Source organism: Bufo gargarizans, unplaced genomic scaffold (assembly GCF_014858855.1).
Source record: "Bufo gargarizans isolate SCDJY-AF-19 unplaced genomic scaffold, ASM1485885v1 original_scaffold_2172_pilon, whole genome shotgun sequence".
Taxonomy (NCBI): Eukaryota; Metazoa; Chordata; class Amphibia; order Anura; family Bufonidae; genus Bufo; species Bufo gargarizans.
The window spans coordinates 213,449-238,851 of NW_025334673.1; the positions used below are offsets into that span (position 1 = coordinate 213,449).

General features: G+C 43.3%; 1 pseudogene; it reads left to right on the forward strand.

Moving 5' to 3' along the window:
- Window positions 1-22,993, forward strand: part of LOC122924049 — a 54,429-nt pseudogene extending 31,436 nt beyond the window's left edge.
- The last annotated feature ends 2,410 nt before the right edge of the window (window positions 22,994-25,403 follow it).

Here is a 25,403-nt window from a genome sequence, read left to right on the forward strand (position 1 = left end):
GGAGCTGATCTCTGGTAATATGGAGATGCTGGAGGCTGATCTCTGGTAATATGGAGATGCTGGGTGCTGATCTCTGGTAATATGGAGATGCTGGAGGCTGATCTCTGCTAATATGGAGAGATGCTGGAGGCTGATCTCTGGTAATATGGAGATGCTGGGGGCTGATCTCTGGTAATATGGAGATGCTGGAGGCTGATCTCTGGTAATATGGAGATGCTGGAGGCTGATCTCTGGTAATATGGAGATGCTGGGGGCTGATCTCTGGTAATATGGAGATGCTGGAGGCTGATCTCTGGTAATATGGAGACGCTGGGGGCTGATCTCCTGGTAATATGGAGATGCTGGGGGCTGATCTCTGGTAATATGGAGATGCTGGGGGCTGATCTCTGGTAATATGGAGATGCTGGGGGCTGATCTCTGGTAATATGGAGATGCTGGGGGCTGATCTCTGGTAATATGGAGATGCTGGGGGCTGATCTCTGGTAATATGGAGATGCTGGGGGCTGATCTCTGGTAATATGGAGATGCTGGAGGGCTGATCTCTGGTAATATGGAGATGCTGGAGGCTGATCTCTGGTAATATGGAGATGCTGGGGGCTGATCTCTGGTAATATGGAGATGCTGGAGGCTGATCTCTGGTAATATGGAGATGCTGGAGGCTGATCTCTGGTAATATGGAGATGCTGGAGGCTGATCTCTGGTAATATGGAGATGCTGGAGGCTGATCTCTGGTAATATGGAGATGCTGGAGGCTGATCTCTGGTAATATGGAGATGCTGGAGGCTGATCTCTGGTAATATGGAGATGCTGGGGGCTGATCTCTGGTAATATGGAGATGCTGGAGGCTGATCTCTGGTAATATGGAGATGGTGGAGGCTGATCTCTGGAAATATGGAGATGTTGGAGGCTGATCTCTGGTAATATGGAGATGCTGGAGGCTGATCTGAGGCAATGGGGCTCTTATGTGAGGTCTGATATTGGGGGTCTGATCTGAGGTCTTGTTTGTGTCTTATTAACGTTGGGGGTCTGGTTACTGGTCGGACCTGAGTTCTAATGAAAAACATTTTTTTCTTATTGTCCTCCTCTAAAACCTTGGGCGAAAAATACGGTAATTAGCGACTTCTTAATGCCACTTTTTAGGTGCAAGGGAGAGGATAAATCTTCCCCTTTGTGTTAGAGAAGAATCCAGTTTTGTTATTTCTGGACTTCGTTGGGGCGACCTGTACAGTGGCTGCTGTGAATTATTTTTTATTGCTTCTGTGCTAGAAATGTGATTAATTCCTGGAAATCGGAGGACAAGGTTAGCGCACTAAAGGGGTTTAGTTAAAGGGGTTGTCTGAGATCATAAAAAATCTGGGACAACATCCTAAAATAAAAAATGCTGATATCCTCTCTCTTTGCTGTGTGGTGCTGGTCCGGTCCTCTTACTGCAGTGGTGATGTGTCAGTACAGCGCCGCTGCAGCCAATCACTGGCCGCAGCACGTCACCGCTGCATTAGTAAGCAAGCAGTGGCAGGAGGACCGGACCGGCACCACAGGCAACGGAGCTGAGGTGGGAGTGTAATGTTTTTTATTTTAGGTTTTTAATTAGACTTGAGAACCCCTTTAATTTGCATTTATCTTTAAAATGTATCACTGTAAGTAATCAACTTTTTAAAGTGGTTATCCAGGAAATAACGATGACCTATCCTCGGGAGGGGTCGTCATTACCGGATTGACGGGCGTCTGAGTCCCAGCACCCCAGCCGGTCCAGTGAATAACACAAGTCATTTTGAAGAGGAAGCAGTGCTTGCACAAACACAGCTGCCCCTTTGATTGGCTGATCGGCAGGGGCGCCAGGAGTCCGAGCTCTACCGATCTGATATTGATGACCTATCCGTCAGTTTTAAGCCCCCGCACAATCGCTTTACTTCACCATGATCAGTCCTGCCATGCAGTAGGTCTGGCCTAATTGGGTTGATCATGGGGACTAGAGATGAGCAAATGTCTCTTTTTAAAATTTTGTTCACACTTCATTTGGTGGTAAAAGGTGAATTGCGTTATGGATTACATTACCACGGGCCACAACGCAATTCTATGACGGAATGCATAACGGAATGCCTTTAGAGGCATAATAGAAGTCTATGGGCTGCCAAACGGATCCGTCCCATTTCCGTTATGCAGGGGAGTCCTTTAAAGGCATCCCGTTATGCATTCCGTCATAGAATGGCGTTATGGTCCGTGGTAACGACGTGCTCTATAAAAATGTCACATCATCTACCACCTCAGGTGAATGGCACCGTACATCACTAAAAGGGGAATACCAAGCGATAAAAAAAACATATGTACCCCAAAATATTACCAACACAACTGTCACCTCATCCCGTAGTTTACAGATTGGGGTCACTTTTTGGAGTTTCTACTCTGGGGCTGCATCAGGGGGTCTTCAAATGTGACAGGGCAAGTTAAAATTATTCCAGTGAAATGTTCCTTCCCTCCTGCGCCCTGCCGTGTGCCCGTACAGCAGTTTACGACCACATATGGGGTGTTTCTGTAAACTGCAGAATCAGGGTAATAAATATTGAGTTTTCTTTGGCTGTTAACCCTTGCTGTGTTACAGAGAAAAATAGATTAAAATGGAAAATCTTCTCCACCTCCATTTAACTTTCATTCTTGTGGAACACCTAAAGGGTTAACAAAGTTTATAAAATCAGTGTTGAATAACCTGAAGGGTGTAGTTTCCAAAATGGTCATTTTTGGGGGGTTTCTACTATGTAAGCCACACAAAGTGACTTCATAACTGAACTGGTCCTTAAAAAGTGGGTTTTGGAAATTTTAAGAATTGCATGTAAACTTCTAAGCCTTGTAACATCCTAAAAAATAAAATGATGTTTGATAAAAGATGGCAACACGGAGTAGACATCTGGGAGATGCACAGTAACAACTGTTTTATGAGGTATCACAATCTGCTTTAAAAGCAGAGACATTCCAATTTCAGCAATGATCCATTTTTCCAAATTTTCTGTAAATTTGGGAATTTTTAATAAATAAAGGTGAAACGTATTGACTCCGTTAGGTACCACTAACACGAAGTACAATGTGTCACGAGAAAACACTCAGAATGGCTTATATAAGTAATAGCGGTCCAGAGTTATCACCACATAAAGTGAAACATGTCAGATTTGCTAAATGTGGCTTGGTCCTGAAGGTACAAACGAGCTTGGTCCTGAAGGGGTTAAACGTATGGGTACGGCACCAGTGGCGGTGCACTACAGAGGTGCGTTATTTCAACAATTGCCTGCTGAGTATTTTTTTGTATATTTTTTTTACTTTGCTTAGAAGAAAGTTCTTCAAATGGTCAACCATCAGAACCTCAGAGAGAGGGCCAGAAGTCAGACGGCATCTCTTTAACCCTAGATGAGAGCCTTTCATGGTCGGTGATAAGTGACTCTACAGACACCTCTTCTAATGCAGTAAGTAAGGCTCCTAGATGACACCATTCTGACCACAGAGAGGAACAACGTCCAGTCAGGCCACATGAGTGTAATGGACGGAATATACTATTACTGGAGAAAAGATTTCATTCTCACTCCCAATAATGGTCTTCCATACATCTTCATTATTGGTGACTGCTCCTGATGAAGGGGGATTAATTTACCCCCGAAACGCCTTGAGCCCGACCTGTGTTACCGATGGAAGTCCCAGCTGTGGACGCTACGAGCCATCCAGGCGAGGGAGGTTGGATTTGTGGGGGTCTTGAGTTTTATCCCACAAAACACCTCCCCGGTGAAGTGAGTCTTTGATCACCATTTGTATCATATTGTGTTCATTCTATTATTTTCAGTGACACTTCCTACGGACTGTAGGTAGGTTTATAATAAGTGGTACATATAGCTCTATCCATGCTTTTATTGCCCTCCGCTAGTCCTACCGTCAGTGGATTGGCGCCTTTACTGTGGTTATCTTCTCCCTTTTCCTCTCCTATCACAGTCAGGTATGTAGTAGTGCACTCCACATATACAACCACTGCCGGCAGCCTATCCGCTCTATGCTATAGTCACCATCCTTCCTTCCTTTGGTGCCCTGCCGTTATTCTTTCACCTTTTGGAGACACATCCAAGAGGTTCCTTGACTGACACTCTGTTTTGGGAATTTTTTCCTCACCCCTGTTCCAGGGACCATAACATGTTTACTCTTCCCGCTCGCTCAGCCGTATGAGGGCTTGTTTTTTGCAGGACAAGTTGCACTTTCTAATTTCATCATACATGATGTGGTGGGAAGCTGGAAAGGAATTCCAAATGGGGGGAACCTGGAGTAAAAAAACACAATTCCCCAACAGATACCAGATGTGAAGAGTTTTTCTTGAGTATTAATACAAATAAAATCTTGAAAAAAATTACTTTTTTTCTATTTGTGGCCACATTCTGACCCTATAGCTGCAGTTATGTATTTTGCGGGGCAGTCCGGATTGTATCCGCAATTGTAGGAGATGAATACAAATTGTTCCCACTAATGTATTACCTTGTATCCTCTGGAATACTTTCCTTCTCTGAGTGCGAACGGCTCTTGGAAACGGTGACAAATGTCACTTAGGCTACTTTCACACTGGCGTTTTCTGCGGATCCATCATGGACCTGCAAAAAACGCTTCCGCTTTGCTAATACAACCGCCTGCATCCGTCATGTAATGACCTTCACTTCATGTCAATGGAGGACGGATCCGTTCCCTTTGACTTACATTGTGCGCCAGGACGGATCCGTTTCTAGTGTGCCAGACTGTGTCAGAGAAAACTGATCCGTCCCCAGTGACTTACATTGTGCGCCAGGACGGATCCGTTTCTAGTGTGCCAGACTGTGTCAGAGAAAACTGATCCGTCCCCAGTGACTTACATTGTGCGCCAGGACGGATCCGTTTCTAGTGTGCCAGAATGCATCAGAGAAAACGGATCCGTCCCCAGTGACTTACATTGTGGCCCAGGACGGATCCGTTTTCTATTGTGCCAGACTGTGTCAGAGAAAACGGATCCGTCCCCATTGACTTACATTGTGTGCCAGGACGGATCCGTTTTCTAGTGTGCCAGACTGCGTCAGAGAAAACGGATCCGTCCCCATTGACTTACATTGTGTGCCAGGACGGATCCGTTTTCTATTGTGCCAGACTGCGTCAGAGAAAACGGATCCGTCCCCAGTGACTTACATTGTGGGCCAGGACGGATCCGTTTTCTGTTGTGCCAGACTGTGTCAGAGAAAACGGATCCGTCCCCAGTGACTTACATTGTGTGCCAGGACGGATCCGTTTTCTAGTGTGCCAGACTGCGTCAGAGAAAACGGATCCGTCCCCAGTGACTTACATTGTGTGCCAGGACGGATCCGTTTTCTAGTGTGCCAGACTGCGTCAGAGAAAACGGATCCGTCCCCAGTGACTTACATTGTGGGCCAGGACGGATCCGTTTTCTATTGTGCCAGACTGTGTCAGAGAAAACTGATCCGTCCCCAGTGACTTACATTGTGGGCCAGGACGGATGCGTTTTCTAGTGTGCCAGACTGTGTCAGAGAAAACGGATCCGTCCCCAGTGACTTACATTGTGCGCCAGGACGGATCCGTTTTCTATTGTGCCAGACTGCATCAGAGAAAACGGATCCGTCCCCATTGACTTACATTGTGCGCCAGGACGGATCCGTTTTCTATTGTGCCAGAATGCATCAGAGAAAACGGATCCGTCCCCAGTGACTTACATTGTGCGCCAGGACGGATGCGTTTCTAGTGTGCCAGACTGTGTCAGAGAAAACGGATCCGTCCCCAGTGACTTACATTGTGGGCCAGGACGGATCCGTTTTAGAGCGCTGAGCACATGACGGATCTCACAAACAGGAAGCCAAAACGCCAGTGTGAGAGTAGCCTTATCAGGCATGTCCTAACTGCGGCCCTCCAGCTGTTGCAAAACTACAACTCCCAGCATGCCCTTATTGCTGTAAGCTATCCAGGCATGCTGGGAGTTGTAGTTTTGCAACAGCTGGAGGGCCGCAGTTTGGACATGCCCGTCCTAGATGGATATGTTTCCGTTATACAATGGTTAAGACTTATTGGCAGAAACCAGAGAATCCTTTAGGTGTTGAAGCGACTGCAGAAATGTTAGAACTGAAGCACCACCTTAGAGCCACTTCTAAAGTGTATTAACCCTTTTGCTACCAGTGCTGTACGAGTACGGAGGTGGAGCGATAGGCAAACATGGCGTGCAGCGGGCGTCATGGCCGGCAGGACTCTGCTGTTTCAATTGAAGGCTTTAGATGCCGTGATCAAGTGAGATTGCGGCATCTAAATGCGCAACCGGCATCGCCTGTGGCCAATGGGGAGGCTGGTAATTGATTTGAATGGGCTCAGTCTAAAGAGGCTGAGAACATTCAGAGTGCAATTCCTGTTTTGGCCACCAGGTGACAGGCCAACATAAGAAATGAGCAATTCTCAATAATGACTCCAGTTTAAAAATACAGGATTGTTCAAAAACTAGATGTTGTCGGCTCATATATGGGCTTCAAAATCAGTCCAAATTTTTTAGAACTGTTAAATATATAAAAGAAATAAAAAAATAAAAAAAGTTGAAATCACCCCCCCCCCCCCTTTCCGTATAATAGAAATATAAATATCTGATACCAAGGATATATCTAAGGTATTTCACGAGTACTATCAGGACTTGTATAATATAAGGAAGGGGGACTCTAGAGAAGTACACAAGGACCGTCAGGACAAGACAGCTTCATTCTTGCAAAAACGTAACTTGCCAGACACAGGCAAGGAGGCGCTAGTGGCTCCAGTGACCTTGGAGGAGGTTAAGAAAGCCCTAAAGTCGACCCCTAAAGGCAAGAGTCCCGGACCGGATGGCTTGACTGTTGCCTACTATAAAAAGTTTTTCACTATATTGGGCCCGCATCTGGTCTTTGTTCAATTCCTTGCTGAATGGGACTGCTCTCCCCAAACAGTCGATAGAGGCTCACATCACTGTCCTGCCTAAGCCTGGGAAGGACTTAAATCTCCCATCTAATTATCGTCCAATTTCCTTGCTCAACGCGGACATCAAGCTATGGGCAAAGATTTTGGCATATCGCATAGCAACTTGGTTGGGGGACCTGGTCTCACCGGAACAGTCCGGGTTTGTAGGGGGGAGGGAGTGCAGGGACAGCACATTTCGGGTAATACAGGCACAGCAGTATGCTTTGAACCATGGTCAGAAGCTTACCCTGTTGAGTACGGATGCCGAAAAGGCATTCGACAGAGTCGATTGGCACTTTATGGAAGCTACCTTACACAAATTTGGGTTTCCCTCTCAATTTGTGGCCGCTGTGCTGTCCCTGTACTCCTGCCCCACGGCAAGAATTCGCATAAATGGCGTTCTCACGCCTCATTTCGAAATAAGGAATGGGACCCGACAAGGTTGTCCACTCTCCCCTACCCTCTTCATTCTCTGTTTGGAGACCCTATTGCAGGCCATTAGGCAGGATAAGGACATACAAGGACTAAGTATTGGGTCCCAGCCACACACTATAGCCGCATTCGCGGACGATATGCTCTTTTTACTCTCAGACCCGAAAGTAGCATTTCCTGCTTTGTTGAGGCAACTAGATGACTTCGGTTTTGTATCCAATTTTAAAATAAATTTGGCCAAATGTGTGGGTCTGGGAATTAACACCCCTCAGACGACAATCGCCCACCTCAAAAAGAGTTATCCCTTCCAATGGGAAAGTGATCACATCAAATACTTAGGGGTACAAATCACCAGAGACCCGGATAAACTTTCTCCCAGAACTATCCCCAACTTTTAGCTGATATTAGAATCCAACTGAAAGAGTTGAAAATCCCTTTCCTGACTTGGTTGGGGAGGAAGAACGTCCTCAAAACTTACATACTCCCCAAATTGCTGTATTTAATGCAGGCATTACCAGTGCATCTCCCCCACCACTTCTTAACACAGATCAGGAAAACATTTTCAGCATTTATATGGAATCAGGCTCGACCTAGACTCGCCTACCGGAGACTGATTCTCCCTAGATCCAAGGGAGGTCTTAGCTTACCCGATATAAGTATATAATATATAAATATCTAAATAACAAAAACTATAAACCTCATAGTTATCACCGTGACCTAAAACGCCCGTACTATTAAAATATAAAAATATTTTTCCAACACGACCAATGGCGGAACGAAAAAGGAAGATGGGGAAGAAAAATGAAAAGGCCAAAACGAAAAGGGTTAAGAGCGGGGGAGATGCGTGGAGCCATCTAGTGGCCACTTATCCCGGGCCCCAGCATTTTGGATAGAGCATAGTTCTTTGTGTTCCCCTGCCAGGATGTCATGCTGCCCCAGGTGTCATATACCTTCTATATAAAAAGAATCTTCATATAAAAGAGAGGATTAAAAAAAACATAAAAATGATCTTCTCCTTCGGGCGGACATAATCGCCTCTAAGTTCTTTTATCCAGTATCTTAATCTGATCTGTGCGAGCAGTGAAACAAAGGGACAGTTGTATATGCAAAAATATATAATCGTTTTTATAAAAGAATATAAAATCAATACAATTGCAAAACAAATGATGAAGTTACAAATTAATACCCCAAATGTACCACACGGTGGTGCTAACACACCCCTATCTGACCAGCACAGTGTGACTTAGTGATTTATGACGACCAGTGTCGAACCTTCAACCCCCTCAGCCCCGCTAGCTGAAACCCCCTGAATGACCAGGCCACTTTTTACACTTCTGCACTGCACTACTTTCACCGTTTATTGCTCGGTCATACAACTTTCCACCCAAATAAATTTTACCTCCTTTTCTTCTCACTAATAGAGCTTTCATTTGTTGGTATTTCATTGCTGCTGACAATTTTACTTTTTTTGTTATTAATAGAAATTTAACGATTTTTTTGCAAAAAAATGACATTTTTCACTTTCAGTTGTAAAATTTTGCAAAAAAAACGACATCCATATATTAATTTTTCGCTAAATTTATTGTTCTACATGTCTTTGATAAAAAAAAAATGTTTGGGTAAAAAAAAAAATGGTTTGGGTAAAAGTTATAGCATTTACAAACTACGGTACAAAAATGTGAATTTCCACTTTTTGAAGCAGCTCTGACTTTCTGAGCACCTGTCATGTTTCCTGAGGTTCTACAATGCCCAGACAGTAGAAACACCCCACAAATGACCCCATTTCGGAAAGAAGACACCCTAAGGTATTCGCTGATGGGCATAGTGAGTTCATAGAAGTTTTTTTTTTTTTGTCACAAGTTAGCGGAAAATGATGATTTATTTTTATTTTTTACAAAGTCTCATATTCCACTAACTTGTGACAAAAAATAAAAACTTCCATGAACTCACTATGCCCATCACAAAATACCTTGGGGTGTCTTCTTTCCAAAATGGGGTCACTTGTGGGGTAGTTATACTGCCCTGGCATTTTAGGGGCCCAGATGCGTAAGAAGAAGTTTGAAATCAAAATCTGTAAAAAATGACCGGTGAAATCCGAAAGGTGCTCTTTGGAATGTGGGCCCCTTTGCCCACCTTGGCTGCAAAAAAGTGTCACACATCTGGTATCGCCGTACTCAGGAGAAGTTGGGCAATGTGTTTTGGGGTATCATTTTACATATACCCATGCTGGGTGAGAGAAATATCTTGGCAAAAGACAACTTTTCCAATTTTTTTATACAAAGTTGGCATTTGACCAAGATATTTATCTCACCCAGCATGGGTATATGTAAAATGATAGAAAAAGTATAAGGCTGGCACTCAAGTATGTGATATCAATTGAGATGACAATTTATTAGACATGAAATTAAAAATCAATATGATGTACACAATAAAATACAATCAATTAAAATCTGTGGAAATATAAATGGAATGTAAAAAACGCAGGATGAATATACACTGAAGATTACCACAATCACAATCAATGGATCTTTGCAAATTCTCTAGAGGGTTCAAAAATATAAAGAAATCCTTTTGGGCAACTTCTCTATAATATAAAATTGTGTCCTCCTTGAAATAGTCCTCTGATTAGGATATCAAGTATTCCGGAATCGGCACTATGGCCGAGTGATGATGTCATTACAGGAGGAAGATATACAGTTCCAACTGGTGTTTATACACCGCAAGATAAGTATAAAGCTGCAGGTGAGGAGTAAAGCGGGACCGTTTTTCTTACCCTATGATTCGGGGCCGGTAGCTGGAAAGTCTCTTTCCAGTTTTGACTACTTGCGGCAGCAGTGCGTTTTTCATGCGGTATTTCTAGAACATATGCGTTTTTTCTTATATTCTATCCTTCTTATTATAATAAGATTATACAATGAAGGAAATCCTTCCACAACATTGCTATGACTCTAAAAAATATATATATATATGTATATATTGTCAACTGTATTTAATTATAAAAACGATGTTCCTGCAGTCTTATATATAACCACAATATAAATATGTTAAAATATAAAACATATAAAAGAAGGATAATAAGACAATATCTGAAAACAATAATGACGGATAATGTCACATGGGAAAGGGTACACAGTTCCTGGATTGCTCACATGTGTAAAGTTCGATTCCCTAGAGTCCAATAGAGATTGTACTGTTCATAACTTTGATAGTTGGTTCATGTAGTAGAGGGTATGTGTGCCTCCCTCCAAGGGGGGGGGGGTCACAGCGCCGATAAACGGCCAGACATGTGATCCCCCATTGGACGAGAGGCACACAACCCAAGATCTACAGGAAACCGAAAATCTCGAGTTCGGCATTTAGGCCTGCTGGAATCAGGCTCCCAAAATCGTATATACGTCGGGATTCTGCCCGAGACATTCGTTCTACATGTTTCCCCCCTCTCCAATGTGTATCTATTTTTTCCAGGGCCATAAATATCAGTCCCCTAGGGTCTTGATTGTGGGCTTCTTTAAAGTGCTTTGAAAGTGAGTGTTTCAAATATCCCTTTCTGATATTAGAAACATGTTCAGATATCCTCACCTTCAAAGTTCTTTGTTCTTCCAATATATTGCCTGGAACAGGGGCACTGGACAAGATATATCACGCTAGTTGAATTACAAGTCAGGAAATGTTTAATCTCCCATCAAAAACTGTTTTGTTTCGAGTCAATATTAAGTACAAACCGGATTCCCAAAAAGTTGGGACACTATACCAATCGTGAATAAAAACTGAATGCAATGATGTGGAGGCGCCAACTTCTAATATTTTATTCATAATAGAACATAAATCACGGAACAAAAGTTTAAACTGAGAAAATGGACCATTTTAAAGGGAAAAATATGTTGAATCAGAATTTCATGGTGTCAACAAATCCCCCAAAAGTTGGGACAAGGCCATTTTCACCACTGTGTGGCATCTCCCCTTCTTCTTACAACACTCAGACGTCTGGGGACCGAGGAGACCAGTTTCTCAAGTTTAGAAATAGGAATGCTCTCCCATTCTTGTCTAATACAGGCCTCTAACTGTTCCATCGTGTTGGGCCTTCTTTGTTGCACCTTCCTCTTTATGATGCGTCAAATGTTCTCTATAGGTGAATGATCTGGACTGCAGACTGGCCATTTCAGTACCCGGATCCTTCTCCTACGCAGCCATGATGTTGTGATTGATGCAGAATGTGGTCTGGCATTATCTTGTTGAAAGATGCAGGGTCTTCCCTGAAAGAGATGACGTCTGGATGGAAGCAGATGTTGTTCTAGAACCTGAAGATATGTTTCTGCATTGATGGTGCCTTTCCAGACATGCAAGCTGCCCATGCCACACGCACTCATGCAACCCCATACTATCAGAGATGCAGGCTTCAGAACTGAGCATTGATAACAACTTGGGTTGTCCTTGTCCTCTTTGGTCCGGATGACATGACGTCCCAGATTTCCAAAAAGAACTTTGAATCGTGACTCGTCTGACCACAGAACCGTCTTCCATTTTGCCACACTCCATTGTAAATGATCCCTGGCCCAGTGAAAACGCCTGAGCTTGTGGATCTTGCTTAGAAATGGCTTCTTCTTTGCCCTGTAGAGTTTCAGCTGGCAGCGGCGGATGGCGCGGTGGATTGTGGTCACTGACAATGGTTTCTGGAAGTATTCCTGAGCCCATTCTGTGATTTCCTTTACAGTAGCATTCCTGTTTGTGGTGCAGTGTCGTGTAAGGGCCCGGAGATCACGGGCATCCAGTATGGTTTTACGGCCTTGACCCTTACGCACAGAGATTGTTCCAGATTCTCGGAAGCTTCGGATGATGTGATGCACAGTTGATGATGATAGATGCAAAGTCTTTGCAATTTTTCGCTGGGTAACACCTTTCTGATATTGCTCCACTATCTTTCTGCACAACATTGTGGGAATTGGTGATCCTCTACCCATCTTGGCTTCTGAGAGACACTGCCACTCTGAGAAGCTCTTTTTATACCCAATCATGTTGCCAATTGACCTAATTAGTGTTAATTGGTCTTCCAGCTCTTCGTTATGCTGAAAATTTACTTTTTCCAGCCTCTTATTGCTACTTGTCCCAACTTTTTTGGAATTTGTTGACACCGTGAAAATTTGAATCAACGTATTTTTCCTTTAAAATGATACATTTACTCGGATTAAACGTTTGATCTGTCATCTACGTTCTATTACAAATAAAATATTGACATTTGCCATCTCCACATCATTGCATTCAGTTTTTATTCACAATTTGTTTAGTGTCCCAACTTTTTTGGAATCCGGTTTGTACTTTTTGGGGCTTTTGTGACTTTACAGCCGGCACAATGGCCGCATCTATAAAACCCCTTTAGGCTCATCCAACTTCCAGTATTTGGGGATTTTCTCAATTAGTTTTTCACTGACGGGGCTATTTTTATTCCCAGATTTGGTGCCCTTGTAAAGGTGATCTGTGGTCTCACTGGAATAAGTGAGCCCAGAATTTTATCTTGCAATAGGTGAGGCCAATGTTTTCTAATTATCTCTTTAATTCTCCTATATTGGACAGTATAAGGGAGGATTATACGAAATTGTGATTCTTGTTGTAATTCTTGGGGAGCTTTATCTATTAGTAGGCTATTTCTAGGTATTTTCCTCACGTTCTCCAGAGCGTCCTCCAATATTGCCCTTGGGTATTGCTTCGAAATGAATTTATTCCTCATATCCAGTGCCTCTAGTTCAAACTGGGAGTCCTCGGTACAGTTCCGTTTCAGTCGTCGGAACTGTCCGAAAGGAACATTTAATAACCAATTTGGTAGATGACAACTGGAATGCAGGATAAAAGCATTTCTAGCTGAGGGTTTTTGATATGTCTGACATACATATTTGTTATCCCTCTTAGTTATTAACAAATCCAGGAACTCTGTACCCCCTGGTCCAATCTTAGTAGTGAACACTAGATTAAAAACATTATCATTCAATGTTGCTACAAACAAACGTAAAGCTTCTTCTTTTCCTTTCCAAATTAAAATCGCGTCGTCTATATAACGCTGCCAGAGCACCAGGTCGCCCCCACGATGCGGCTCTATCGCAGCCTGCTCCCATTGAGCTAGGAACAGGTTTGCGTAGCTGGGGGCGAACCTGGTGCCCATGGCAGTCCCTCTAGTCTGTAAATAAAAATCCTTCTCAAAATAAAAATAGTTGTGCTATAAAATATGTCTAATTCCTTCTAGTATATATTCTATTTGATCCAGCTTCATTTCGCTATCTTCCTGTAATTGTCTACTAATTGCATCTATCCCTTGTTCGTAGTTTATAGCCGTATACAACGACTGGATATCGAGTGTAGCCATGATCCAATCTGATTCATCAGTAAGTCCTTCTAATATATCAATTATTTGAGTTGTATCTTTTAGATAGGACGATGTTGTTTTCACCAGAGGTTGTAGCCAAGTATCTATATATCTCGAAAGATTAGATGTCGGGGATCCTATGCCTGATACTATGGGGCGGCCCGGAGGGCTCTCCATATCCTTATGTACCTTAGGAAGGCAGTAAAAGACTGGGAGCCGTCCGGGCGTCCCCATAATGAACTTGTATTCTTGATTGGATAGGATTCCCATCTGTGACCCCTTATCACAATATTTACATAGATTCTCACAGAATTTCAAAGTTGGATCACATTCCAATTTTTTATATGTTGAAACATCGGAGAGTTGTCTTAGACATTCATCTGTGTATTTAGTTGTCTCTAAGATTACGATTGCTCCGCCTTTATCTGCGGGGCGGATCGTTATATCTTCCTTTTTCTGCAATTCTTTTATAGCCGCTATCTCTTTATTTGATTTTTTCTGTGGAATGTTTTTTCTTTAATTCTTCTAAGATCTATTTCCACATTCTTCTGAAAGCTGCTCATTTCCGGGCCTATCTCATTCCGAGGGAATTTTTTGGACTTATTTTTTAACGTAGTATGCCTAAAACCATTTGTTTCTTGACAGCTCATCATTATTGGATTTTTAATGAAATATTTTTTCAAACACATATTTTTAATAAACTTCTGGATCCCTATATAGGTATTACATTCATCCAACTGGGCACTAGGAGCAAATTTTAACCCTTTATTTAGCAAGGAAATTTGGGATGGTGTTTTATTAAATTAGTATGTTTATTGCTCTTCTTTGAAATTATTTCCGATTCGGTTTAATCAAGGCTCTTGCATATTCGCTCTTGCCACAAGTTGAATATACTATCCTTGGGTAATTTCTCTATTTTAATTTTCATTTGGGTAATATTTTCTGTTAGGGATCCCAGAATTTGTGTTCTTCTCTTAATGATGAGTTCTATGAGAATGCGGGACTGTGTGTGGAGAAGGTTTTCCCATTCCAGGTTAAACTCTTCTCCATACAGGTCCTGGGCAGGTGTTTTATTTAATTTGAGGCCCTTAGGGATTTTGTTCTGTGCCAAATACTGGCGTAATGATCTAATCTCCCAATGTTGTCTAAGCTGTTTTAACACAAGATTTTCTAATTCCCTAAATAGCTCATTAGTCGAGCTACTCTCAGTAGTAGACATCTCCGATGATTCAAATATAAAGGAATCTACTTTAAGCTTTTTCAATTCAATATGATTCCACATATCCATATTGGAGGAGGGAGGAGCTAAATCCACAAATGGGTGATAGTGGATAGCTCACCTCCTCTCCCAAACGGAACTGGTGCTCTAGCCTAAAAACTGATCACCCAATCAGTCAAAGGATAGTGTAATAGAAAAAGTATAAGGCTGGCACTCAAGTATGTGATATCAATTGAGATGACAATTTATTAGACATGAAATTAAAAATCAATATGATGTACAAAATAAAATACAATCAATTAAACGAGGACGCCAAACAGCGTGAGAAGAAGCTGGCGCAGCGTGGTGAGTAGCGGCAAGAGAAAGAGACTTTCCAGCTACCGGCCCCGAATCATAGGGTAAGAAAAACGGTCCCGCTTTACTCCTCACCTGCAGCTTTATACTTATCTTGCGGTGTATAAACACCAGTTGGAACTGTATATCTTCCTCCTGTATTGACATCATCACTCGGCCATAGTGCCGATTCCAGAATACTTATACTTGATATCCTAATCAGAGGACTATTTCAAGGAGGACACAATTTTATATTATAGAGAAGTCGCCCAAAAGGATTTCTTTATATTTTTGAACCCTCTAGAGAATTTGCAAAGATCCATTGATTGTGATTGTGGTAATCTTCAGTGTATATTCATCCTGCGTTTTTTACATTCCATTTATATTTCCACAGATTTTAATTGATTGCATTTTATTGTGTACATCATATTGATTTTTAATTTCATGTCTAATAAATTGTCATCTCAATTGATATCACATACTTGAGTGCCAGCCTTATACTTTTTCTATTACACTATCCTTTGACTGATTGGGTGATCAGTTTTTAGGCTAGAGCACCAGTTCCGTTTGGGAGAGTAGGTGAGCTATCCACTATTGTGTCACTATATGTAAAATGACACCCCAAAACACATTTCCCAACTTCTCCTGAGTACGGCGATACCAGATGTGTGACACTTTTTTGCAGCCTAGGTGGGCGAAGGGGCCCACATTCCAAAGAGCACCTTTAGGATTTCACCGGCCATTTTTTACAGATTTTGATTTCAAACTACTTTGCACACATTAGGGCCCCTAAATTGCCAGGGCAGTATAACTACGCCACAAGTCACCCCATTTTGGAAAGAAGACACCCCAAGGTATTCCGTGAGGGGCATGGCGAGTTCCTAGAATTTTTTATTTTTTGTCACAAGTTAGTGGAATATGAGACTTTGTAAGAAAAAAAAAAAAAAATCATCATTTTCCGCTAACTTGTGACAAAAAATAAAAAATTCTAGGAACTCGCCATGCCCCTCACGGAATACCTTGGGGTGTCTTCTTTTCAAAATGGGGTCACTTGTGGGGTAGTTATACTGCCCTGGCATTCTAGGGGCCCTATTGTGTGGTAAGTAGTTTGAAATCAAAATGTGTAAAAAATGACCTGTGAAATCCTAAAGGTGCACTTTGTAATGTGGGCCCCTTTGCCCACCTAGGCGGCAAAAAAGTGTCACACATCAGGTATCGTCGTACTCAGGAGAAGTTGGGGAATGTGTTTTGGGGTGTTATTTTACATATACCCATGCTGGGTGAGAGAAATATCTTGGCAAAAGACAACTTTTCCCATTTTTTTATACAAAGTTGGCATTTGACCAAGATATTTCTCTCACCCAGCATGGGTATATGTAAAATGACACCCCAAAACACATTCCCCAACTTCTCCTGAGTACGGCGATACGACAAGTGTGACAATTTTTTGCAGCCTATATGCGCAAAGCGGCCCAAATTCCTTTTAGGAGGGCATTTTTAGACATTTGGATCCCAGACTTCTTCTCACGCTTTCGGGCCCCTAAAATGCCAGTGCAGTATAAATACCCCACATGTGACCCCATTTTGGAAAGAAGACACCCCAAGGTATTCCGTGAGGGGCATGGCGAGTTCCTAGAATATTTTTCTTTTTGCACAAGTTAGCGGAAAATGATTTTATTTTTATTTTTTTTCTCTTACAAAATCATTTTCCGCTAACTTGTGTCAAAAAAAATAAAATTCTAGAAACTCGCCATGCCCTTCACGGAATACCTTGGGGTGTCTTCTTCCCAAAATGGGGTCACATGTGGGGTATTTATACTGCCCTGGCATTTTAGGGGCCCTAAAGCGTGAGAAGTCTGGAATATAAATGTCTAAAAAATGTTACGCATTTACGTGAGAGGTATGGTGAGGTCATGTGAGATTTTATTTTTTGACACAAGTTAATAGAATATGAGACTTAGTAAGAAAGAAAAAAAAAAGAAAAAAAAAAATTTCCGCTATCTTGGGCCAAAAAAAATGTCTGAATGGAGCCTTACAGGGGGGGTGATCAATGACAGGGGGGTGATCAGGGAGTCTATATGGGTGATCACCCCCCTGTCATTGATCACCCCCCTGTAAGGCTCCATTCAGACGTCCGTATGTGTTTTGCGGATCCGATCCATGTATCCGTGGATCCGTAAAAATCTACGGACGTCTGAATGGAGCCTTACAGGGGGGTGATCAATGACAGGGGGGTGATCAATGACACGGGGGTGATCAGGAAGTCTATATGGGTGATCACCCCCTTGTCATTGATCACCCCCCTGTAAGGCTCCATTCAGACGTCCGTATGTGTTTTGCGGATCCGATCCATGTATCTGTGTATCCGTAAAAATCATACGGACGTCTGAATGGAGCCTTACAGGGGGGTGATCAATGACAGGGGGGTGATCAGGGAGTCTATATGGGTGATCACCCCCCTGTCATTGATCACCCCCCTGTAAGGCTCCATTCAGACGTCCGTATGTGTTTTGCGGATCCGATCCATGTATCTGTGGATCCGTAAAAATCATATGGACGTCTGAATGGAGCCTTACAGGGGGGTGATCAATGACAGGGAAGTGATCAGGAAGTCTATATGGGTGATCACCCCCTTGTCTTTGATCACCCCCCTGTAAGGCTCCATTCAGACGTCCGTATGTGTTTTGCGGATCCGATCCATGTATCAGTGGATCCGTGAAAATCATACGGACGTCTGAATGGAGCCTTACAGGGGGGTGATCAATGACAGGGGGGTGATCAGGGAGTCTATATGGGTGATCACCCCCTTGTCATTGATCACCCCCCTGTAAGGCTCCATTCAGACGTCCGTATGTGTTTTGCGGATCCGATCCATGTATCCATGGATCCGTAAAAATCATACGGACGTCTGAATGGAGCCTTACAGGGGGGTGATCAATGACAGGGGGGTGATCAATGACGGGGGGGGGGTGATCAGGGAGTCTATATGAAGTGATCAGGGGTTAATAAGTGACAGGGGGGTGTAGTGTAGTGTAGGTGGTGTTTGGTGCTACTTTACACAGCTACCTGTGTCCTCTGGTGGTTGATCCAAACAAAAGGGACACCAGAGGACCAGGTAGCAGGTATATTAGACGCTGTTATCAAAACAGCGTCTAATATACCTGTTAGGGGTTAAAAAAATCGCATCTCCAGCCTGCCAGCGAACGATCGCCGCTGGTAGGCTGGAGATCCACTCGCTTACCTTCCGATACTGTGAACGCGCGCGCCTGTGTGCGCGCGTTCACAGGAAATCTCGGCTATCGCGAGATGACGCGTATATGCGTCGTTGAGCGCACAGCTGCCGCCTCCGGACCGCAGATCTGCGTTAGGCGGTCCGGAGGCGGTTAACAAACAGACTCATATACCAAGAGAAACTTAGGATCTTCTGTTATCAAACAGGCTATAACAATAAAACACGGATTATACAGGAATATGATAAATATTCAGCTCGGCAATCAGACTATGGACAATAACTCTCCAAGGGTTTAGTCCTCTCTTCAAACAATGTCAGATCTTCCAGTAACAATCTGCATCTTTGCTAAGAGTATAGTCAGCATTATGGAGGCACCTAACACTATATATTCCCACAGTATGGGGACTCTTGGCTATATACCGAGAGAAATATCTTATTAATATCACGAGCAGTAAACAAAATATGCGTTACCGGGTCAAAGGTAGACAGAGTTCAGATGGGACCAGTTCTCAGGAACTTTCCTAGTAATCCCAAAATAATAATCCAAGTTTCTTCTGGTAAAGTTTTCTTTTTGATGGATGGATGGATGGATCTATGTATCTCTCTTGCTGCTCCGCACACGAGTAATTATTCCCCTCTTATCTAAGAATCATCCCCTTTTAGATTAGGGATTTCCAATCAGGTAAGGTGGGTGTATTCGCATGCTAATACAACCATGATGTCATATTAAGTCCTAATATGGCATAGAACAAATAATGAAATAATATAATATTGTCCATCTGCCTCCAGATGGCACTGTGGTACTGCAGATGAACATCACCAACTTTTAAGCATTTAAAACTAAATATCTAATGATACGTTCACAGGACCTTCTTGACCTTTTAATATACATCATTGAGGAAGGCGATTCCTGACACTTTAATTACCTATATCCTGGACTTGTTGGAGTTGTGTGTCTTCTCCTATCTTTTTGAAATATGTGTTAACTTGATGAAAATTTTATATAATGGCTTTGATGCTTGGCATTGAACTTGTACATTTCACTTATCTATATCCATGAATAACTATTGTTTTGAAATAACATTTACTCTTCTCAGAAATCCAATTAACATAAACTTGCTTCAATGTTCTGTACCTTCTACAATACCTTCTAAATAATAAATACATGGTATAACATATATATAAATCGATACATTGTTACACATGGATAACACATTATATGAATTATTGATTAAAATATGTTGTAATCTAAATATGCCATACAGAGCTGTATATAATATAATTATGAATATATAAATTGAACCTCATACAGCAGGTGTGCCTCAAGGATAGGAATCCTTATCACGTCATGGCTTATCCATGAAACAACCTTGTTCCCTTCAGACAGACATGTCTGGGGAAGCTAGTTTACTCCCATAGATAATCCCATATCTTCAGTAATAACTTTTAAATACAATGTCCGTTCATGTTCACAATTATTTTTATATAAACTGAATTTGCCATGAACTTGTCTTGGCTTCCTCAGCCACATAATAGAACTTTGGTTCAAGCTGATTTTATTCTTAAAGTCAATGAGATGAGCATTCATTTTGGTTATAATGTCATTAGATAATATTGTATACGTATGAAAATGCACAACACTGGTGAGGACAGCACAGAACTGATGACGGGTGCCCTTGACTGGCATCGTAGGAAGTCTTAATCCTGTTGGATCTTTTTTTTCCTGTTCCCTTTAGGACCATGAGGCAGGTTCTGTCTCTGATCAGTTCAGTGTTGAGTTTGAGGTGGAGTCTGTATATTCCGAAGATTATAGTCCTAGTGGAGGAGAAGAAAGTCTGTCAGATGACCTGGATGATGAGGTAAGACTGTTAGAAGCATGGATGTCACTGGCACCATGCAGAATCTAGATTTGCACTGGTGCCTGGAGGGAACTATTGGCTACAGTTTAGTGTGACCTCACTCTAGTGTTGCTTTACAATCTGCCTTCTATCAATACTTTACCTTCTCATTGTCTTCTCGGGCCTCAGGTTTACCAGGTGACTATGTACCAAGATGAAGAATCAGGAGACTCTTTGGACGAGGAGATGGACATTTCTGAAGCTGTAAGTATGACCTTGCTGAGCTTACACAGAAGAAAGATGGAATCTGATATTAACCCCTTAAGGGCTCTGCCTATTTCACCGTAAGGACTTGGCCATTTTTTGCAAATCTGACCAGTGTCACTTTAAGTGCTGATAACTTTAAAATACTTTTACTTACCCAGGCCGTTCTGAGATTGTTTTTTCGTCACATATTGTACTTCATGACACTGCTAAAATTGGGTCAAAAAAGTTTTGCAAATTTCAAAGTTTCAGTTTCTCTACTTCTGTAATACCCCCAAAAATTGTGATGACTTTACATTCCCCATATGTCTACTTCATGTTTGTATCATTTTTTTGAATGATATTTTTTTTTGGGGGGGATGTTACATAGCTGATAGGACCTCCTCCTCATAGAGGGAAGGCTGTCAGTCACTGATAGGACCTCCTCCTCATAGAGGGAAGCTGTCATCACTGATAGGACCTCCTCCTCATAGAGGGAAGGCTGTCAGTCACTGATAGGACCTCCTCCTCATAGAGGGAAGGCTGTCAGTCACTGATAGGACCTCCTCCTCATAGAGGGAAGGCTGTCAGTCACTGATAGGACCTCCTCCTCATAGAGGGAAGGCTGTCAGTCACTGATAGGACCTCCTCCTCATAGAGGGAAGGCTGTCAGTCACTGATAGGACCTCCTCCTCATAGAGGGAAGGCTGTCAGTCACTGATAGGACCTCCTCCTCATAGAGGGAAGGCTGTCAGTCACTGATAGGACCTCCTCCTCATAGAGGGAAGGCTGTCAGTCACTGATAGGACCTCCTCCTCATAGAGGGAAGGCTGTCAGTCACTGATAGGACCTCCTCCTCATAGAGGGAAGGCTGTCAGTCACTGATAGGACCTCCTCCTCATAGAGGGAAGGCTGTCAGTCACTGATAGGACCTCCTCCTCATAGGGGAAGGCTGTCAGTCACTGATAGGACCTCCTCCTCATAGAGGGAAGGCTGTCAGTCACTGATAGGACCTCCTCCTCATAGAGGGAAGGCTGTCAGTCACTGATAGGACCTCCTCCTCATAGAGGGAAGGCTGTCAGTCACTGATAGGACCTCCTCCTCATAGAGGGAAGGCTGTCAGTCACTGATAGGACCTCCTCCTCATAGAGGGAAGGCTGTCAGTCACTGATAGGACCTCCTCCTCATGAGGGAAGGCTGTCAGTCACTGATAGGACCTCCTCCTCATAGAGGGAAGGCTGTCAGTCACTGATAGGACCTCCTCCTCATAGAGGGAAGGCTGTCAGTCACTGATAGGACCTCCTCCTCATAGAGGGAAGGCTGTCAGTCACTGATAGGACCTCCTCCTCATAGAGGGAAGGCTGTCAGTCACTGATAGGACCTCCTCCTCATAGAGGGAAGGCTGTCAGTCACTGATAGGACCTCCTCCTCATAGAGGGAAGGCTGTCAGTCACTGATAGGACCTCCTCCTCATAGAGGGAAGGCTGTCAGTCACTGATAGGACCTCCTCCTCATAGAGGGAAGGCTGTCAGTCACTGATAGGACCTCCTCCTCATAGAGGGAAGGCTGTCAGTCACTGATAGGACCTCCATCTCATAGAGGGAAGGCTGTCAGTCACTGTTAGGACCTCCATCCCACAAGTGGTACCTTGGAACTGAACCTGAGTTCGGGAAGTTTTTTTTTTTTTTTTTATAGTAGAAGTCAATTTATGAAGTTATTGCTCTTGCTGCGTACAGTATTGAAATGAAGTTTTATGTGAATAGACTTTGGATGTTTCAGCTGAAGTTGATTCGCTCATCCCTAGTCATCAGTATAAAAATGTCTGAAAATCCCTTTAATGTTTTTTGAAATCTCATTACAGGATTACTGGAAGTGTTCACAGTGTGATGAGATGAATCCTCCTATTCCAAGATACTGTAAAAGATGTAGGTCTCTTCGTAAAGACTGTCTCCCAGACCAAAGTGAAGAGAAGAATTTCCCCTTGAAAAGAAAAGATATGGAAGTTTCCCTGGAAGATGTGGGCATTGATGTCCTAGATGGCAAAAAGCCCAAACTGACAGATATGCAAGATTCAGTTCTCGCAAGAAAAGATGATGAGGGAATCCAGAGCTTTTCTCAGCCCTCCACATCTTGTAGTCAGGAGGAGTACAGAGATGGTGACCAAGCTCACCAGGAAAGTTTAGAAGGAGCCTTCCACTTCTAGTGTTGGACCTTGCGTAATCTGCCAGACTAGGCTGAAGAATGGCTGCATTGTCCATGGCAGAACAGGGCATCTCATGGCATGTTATACATGCGCGAAAAAGCTTCAGAAGAGGAACAAGCCTTGCCCTGTATGCAGACAACCAATTCAAATGATCGTATTAACCTATGTCAGCTAGAAGGCAGGACAGATGAATAAACACAGCATGAAGATGCAAGACCAAAACATTGGACTCTAGAATATATGACTGGTAGAGGAGGGACTGTTAGAGCCTAAATAAGCTTCCGTTATACGGAAATAACTTACTACATTACTTTATTTAAGCACTTGCACATAAATGAACAGTTTATGCAGGTTATTTTTAAGTGGACCGCTTACTTTAAATTTAAAGGGAACCTGTCACCTGGATTTTGGGTATAGAGCTGAGGACATGGGTTGCTAGATCGCCGCTAGCACATCCGTAATACCCAGTCCCTATAGCTCTATGTGCTTTTCATGTGTCAAAAACCGATTGAATAGATATGTAAATGAACCTTAGATGAGTCCTGTCTCCTCCATGCTTCAGAGATGAGTCCAGCGTTCTCGGACTCTGAGCCCAGCCACGCTCACTGTGAAGGAGTCCAGCACCGTCCGAATCTCCTCCTTGCTCCCCAATGTCACAAACCTAGAGCGCCGTAATCTTGCGATGTGCGAGCTAGCGCATGCGCAGTTCATTCCCTGAGGCTGATGCCAGCACAGGGAAGCAACACTATGCCGACACTGCGCATGCGCTAGCTCACGCATTGCGAGATTACGGCGCACTAGCTTTGTGATGTCGGGGAGGAAGGAGGAGATTTGGAGTATGCAGAGCGGTGCTGGGCTCCTTCACAGTGCGCGTGGCTGGGCTTCGGAAACGTTAGTAACAGCTCCTGGGGCGTCTTACTTGCCTCATTTACATAGATATAATCTTCTTTTTTGTTTTACACAATAAAAGCACACAGAGCTACGGGGAATGGATATTGCGGATGTGCTAGCAGCCCATGTCCTCAGCTCTGTACCCAAAATCCAGGTGACAGGATCCCTTTAAGGAGTCAATTCCATCAGTGTGGCAGTCAGACAGTAAAGACCTCCATAGAAAGTTCTAGGTGTGGTAAGCCCTAGCCTACAGTGTATTAGATGGGCATTTGAAGTTCCCTAGCAGGGACCTGTCACACGAGGCCAGTATAAAATCTGTTAAAAGGTTATCCCCCTTATGGCATGCCGTGCCTTCTCCTAAATCTTATGTACTCCTGGCTTTCGTGCTGCTAGGAATCCGTATTTAGATTGCGTCCTAGCAGTATGTGCGCTGTTGACTCCAATAGGATCCTGCAACAATCATCCTTGGACCAAATACTCATTTGTCTAGTCATCAGTAACGTGACTGTTGGAATTATTTGGGTACTGCCAAGGTATTTCTAATAGAAAGAAGCTCCAAATCCGTGAGTAGGGGCAGGAGGACCTAAACAGCAGGAAGTCGTTTGGGTTTTAGTTATCACTTAGAACAGGATTAAAGGCCCCTTTACACGGCTGAAGAAAGCGGTATTTACATGCAGAGACCCCCACCCACCCCACAATTTGAGGAGTGATTGCTGATGCCATTTAGGTTCTAACAGTCCCTTCTCTACCCTTCATAGATTCCCATACAGAGTCGTTGTTTGCCCGCAGCGGAGTGCTGTTTAGACGGCAAGATGTGCTGCCGGCAAATGATCTTATTAGCAGATGAATAGCGTTTGGCTTATTCGTGGGGTAATGATGGCGCCTTTACACCTGCAGTTCATGGCTAACGGACATCCCTACGAATGCTAGCTAGCAGTTATGTGCCTGATGCTAAGCTAGAGTAACAGGTCCTTTAGGCCCCTTGTGGACGAGCGTTTGTCACACTACTACGAGTCCGCAGCTCCCAGCACGGACCGGGTCACATAGCATTCTATTCATTTATGGTGCTATGTAACCCTTACAATTCTGGAATGTATTAGATGACACTGACATAATGCTGTCAGTGTTCTACAATACTTTCCAGAACTGTAAGGGTTACATAGCATCCTAAATCAATAGAATGCTATGTGACCCCCGGCAGCGCGGGAGCTGCGGACAAACGCTCGTCTGCAAGGGGGCCTGTTCTTTAAATGGATTTTCAGAGAAAACACGTTGATGCCCATCTTTCCATTGGTGCCGGACTGGTGGTCAGCTGATCAGCAGATGCGGCTGCTGCCTTCCAGAGCGCCACTTGATTCGAGGCTGAGTCGTAGTACCGGTCACAGCCAGATGTACCGACGTCTGAATGTCTGTCCAGTTAGGGGGATACCCTCACACCCCATACAGTCGGCTGTTCACATCTTACTCTGGTTAAACCATGTGATGCCAGGTAGGTGACCTTCAGATGCTCATGTGGCACAACTGTAAGTAGGTTGTGCCTGGTCATCCTGAAAGGTTGCTTTTTCTGAAAAAACACAATTTCATAGTAGACGGCTAGTTATGGAGAAATAACTGGCTTCAAATGCAAAGTAAGGTAAAATATACATCCATTACCTAGCTTCTAGGATTGGTAACGCTTTGCTAAACATGTCCTT